Genomic DNA, 4258 nt, shown 5'->3' with positions numbered 1-4258 from the left:
TTGTTAACACGCCACGTTAAGTCAGCCTTTGGAAGAGATCTCATGCACTTAATCTCAACACGTCATGTTAAACACTGCAACACACGATGTGCCCAATACCAACACTTAAATACCGAAAGGAGGTATTGTTTGCAACGTGGATGTAAAATGTTTAATATTAGCATGTTTTAAATTAATCAATAAAAAAAATAAAAAAAATAAAAATTATAATACACAAATTAATAAAAATAATCTAAATAACTAAATAAAAATTAAAAATAATATTTATTCAATTCAGTGAAACCTTGTTCTTTCGATAATAATATTATAGAAATAGGAATATCGTTAAAGAATTAATGTGTTTTATGGAATATCAAATAAATATCAATAGCTGTTACTGAAAAGTTCCAAAATTAAGCTTAAGCTCTAAAACGCTAGGATTTCTATATATATATATAAAAAGCTAAAACATGATGTTGGACAAATCTAGCCAAACACCATATTTCCTACAGTTTGGAGTGAAACGTTAAAAGCTGCTTCGAAAAGCTAAAACAAACACCTATTAACCCAAGTAATAAGAATTTCATCAATAACTATAGGTAAAATGTATCATATGTAATTGAAGTTAGAGGTCCATTTCATGTCATTGTTCAATAAAATCATTTCGACTAATATGTGTACACAAACTCATATGAACGTTGGCGAGGCACAAAAGACGCGATAAGATACTGAAATGATTTCATGGTTTTGGAGAATATTCAATTTATCCCTCACGTATAAAACAATACAATTTCAGTTCTAACGTTTGTCAAATTATACAATTAAGGTCATCACTAACAGAAATTGACACATCATGATACACCATTTGTTAATTTGTGTTGAAAAATGAAAGTGCTATTTGAACTGAAATATATGGCTCTTAGGTGTAGAGGGGTTAATGACATAATCATCTGATGTGTAAATTTTTGTCAATAAGGGCTTTAATTGTACTATTTCATAAATGTTAGGACTCAAATTGTGTTGTTTTGTACTTCGGGATAAATGGGTTCTTTTTTTCCAAATATCTAAGGCTATTTTGGTACCTTATTTCCAAATAAACGACATTAGATGCCGACTAAGCCTTATATAAGGCGTTCCTACGTAGGTGTCACGTGGCATGTATAGGAAGTTTTATTCAAATATTGAAGCGTCAACTTTAATTGTTCCTGGCCATAATAGAATTTCTTACTATTGTTTCGCATCACAATAGAATTTTCCATCACTACCACAATACAATTTCTCATTGTTTACAGTCGTTTAACTTTAAGAAAGTTCAGTGGGCTTAAGGAAACACTTTATAAGTTCGGGGGAGCAATCAATTTTTTTACCAAGTTGGGTTCAGGGTCTCCTAATATATATGATGGAAACATACAAATTCACTTTTTAAAAACTATTTACCATTTCTCAAAAAAAAAAAAACTATTTACTTTTTTATTAGAATGCTGGGACGAGAATGAGGCCCAACGATGACATCCCAACCAGGTCGGCACCCCAACAAAGAGCCCCAAACAACCCGAAAAGAACCAAAAAAAAAAAAATTACAAAGAGAGAAATAATTAAAGGAAACGAACGTGCGCTACATTACAGAGATCATCAAAAATAAAAGAATGACAGAATGACGGTGCAGAGTGCCACCACGTCAAATTAGCAGCCGTAGTGCCGAACTTCGCGAGGCGATCCGCAGCCTGGTTTCCTTCGCGGTAGATGTGCGAGATTCTGAAGTTCATAAGAGCGCACCGTTCCTTCGCTAGAAGCCACTCCTGCCTGAGCTGCCACGGCACTCCCCCTTCCCTTCCGGTGAACAGACCAACCACGTAAGACGAGTCTGATTCAACCCATAGGTTGTGCCACTCCCTCTCCCATGCCGAATCAATTGCAAAAAGAACTGCCCGAAGCTCAGCAATATGCGCAAAAGGACTGTCAACGCGGAAAGGGAAGCAACCCTTAGCAAACCCTCTAGTATTGCGGAAGATACCCCCGGCACCTGCATGACCAGACGAACCCAATGTGGAACCGTCTGTATTTACATGTAAGTCATAATTTTAAATTGTGTCAACCTAATAGAATCATTATTTTTAATATATTTTAAGGATTAGAGTTATTAAGTTTGATAATATGATTTTGTTATAATTGTATGGTTATTTATGATATTCATGTAAAATTCGGTAATAAAACTTATTTTCTTCTTTGGTGTCTAGTTTCACAATTTTAGAGTAAAGTGAAAAGAAAAAACATTTTTTCTTTTTCTAAACCGAAATTGAGGTTTTGATTTGCGATCATGATCGAGGTTTTTCGCTTTACTTAAAATCAAGGACTTCAAAATTAAAATGAGTATTAACGCCCTCAAAATTTTAAAATCAAATACTTTATGATATTTTAAACAACTTTAAATTTTCAAAGTTTTTAATTTTGAAGTTTATTCTTGAGCAACTAATGTTTTTGTTGAAGATAAATCAGCTATTGCATTGACTAAAATCTGATATTTAATGATAGAAGCAAACACATTGACACCAAGAATCATTTTATTAGAGAATACATTGAGAGCAAAAAAAAAAAAATCAGCTCAAACATGTACTATCCAAAGATGAAGTTGCTGATATTTTTAGTAAAACTTTGAACTTCGAAGATTTTCAGAACATTGAGTGTTGTTCTTGATGTCACTAAGGAATAAAAAAAATTATAAGTTTAAAGGGCGTGTTGAAATAATAAACTTATAATTAATTAACAGAGTCTTTTTTATGGTTCATTGTATTATCCAAGAGTCATGTTGTTTGGTCCAATATTCATCTGTCTTTATTAAGAATTGTATTGTTTCACAAATCTATCTTTATTATGGTTCATTGTATTATCCAAGAGTCATATTGTTTCGTCTAATGTTCATATGTCTTTATCAAGAGTTGTACTGTATTTACAGAGAGTCAGGTTGTTTATCAATATTCATGTCTGTAATTTATAAATACATATCAATACCAGCACTAGAGTAAAATAATTTTTTTTCCAACAATTACACTTTTCTTTTGTAGCTTTGACACTTTGTTTTTTATTCAACAAACACAATATCTTCTCACTAAACCACATTTCTTCAAATCGTCTGCCATTGATCTTCACAGGTCATTCCATTCCAGGTTTTCAGGATGATTTTTGTTAATTTTAACGGACATGCATGTGAGAAAGCTATTCTGGGAAGCAGAAAAGGGGAAAATCTTTGGCCTGTGAAAATCAATGTCAGACGATTTGAAGATGGATGGAAACAATTTGTGATAGACCACGACTTGAAAATTGGGGATTTTTTGGTTTTCAAGATGGAGATCTGGTTTTTTATGATATGGTTCTACTAGAGGTAAAGTTGGGTTATTTGTGTTCATCTGTGTTTGATATTAATTTATCTTTTGAACATCAAAATCGAACATTACTATATTTTAACTTCGCGCTTTATTAATATAATAGCATTTTTTTTACGGTTGACCAAATCAAAATGATGACAATTTAAAAATAGAAAAGTTTGAGAATTAAAGTTGAAACAATCACATTTTATTGTAATCACAGTTTTGAGTTTTTAATCACCATTTTTAGAGTTTTCTTTCTCTAAACAATTGTTTTCGCTCTTCTAATGAAACAAACCCAAATGACCTCAGAACCAAAAAGTTCAAGAATTATAGTTTAGAATATTATTTTTCTCGACTCTAGAATAGAGGGTTAGCTGTTATTAGAGTGGTTTTCTTGCTCAACCGTGAAAAGGGCTGTAACGTTAATAAAATGCAAAGTTCAGGGGCATAATATTTGATTTTAAAGTTCATGAGCCATCAGTGTAATTTATCCCAAAATGATGAGTTATAATAATTTCGTTCCATTTCTGATAGTTGGATAATTACGAGGTATAATCTACCCAAGTTGTAAGGCTTTGCAAACAACCTAACTATTTGTTTTTCTTTGTTGTGGAAGCTCCAAAACAAGAATGGACAATAATAAGAGTGCAATCAATAGTAAGGAAGCGACTCTAGTGGTATCTCCATCTGGGTTTGATGTTCCGCATTCATTATTGGAAGCTCTCTAGAAGTCTCTATGTGGTCTTGAGGTTTTCCTTATTAATGTAATTTCTTTTTGTAGTTTGTATTAATGTAATTTTTTATTTGTTGGAAACTAATGTAATCTTGTTTGTTAAAACTGATTAGGAACCATTTCGTACACTGTGAGAACAATGTAAGTAGAAAAAAAAACGTATCCAGAAAATTATCAAAAA

The sequence above is a fragment of the Euphorbia lathyris genome, chromosome 8 (genome assembly GCF_963576675.1).
Source record: "Euphorbia lathyris chromosome 8, ddEupLath1.1, whole genome shotgun sequence".
Taxonomy (NCBI): Eukaryota; Viridiplantae; Streptophyta; class Magnoliopsida; order Malpighiales; family Euphorbiaceae; genus Euphorbia; species Euphorbia lathyris.
The sequence above is the reverse complement of the archived record's forward strand: the minus strand, read 5'-3'. Positions refer to the sequence as shown.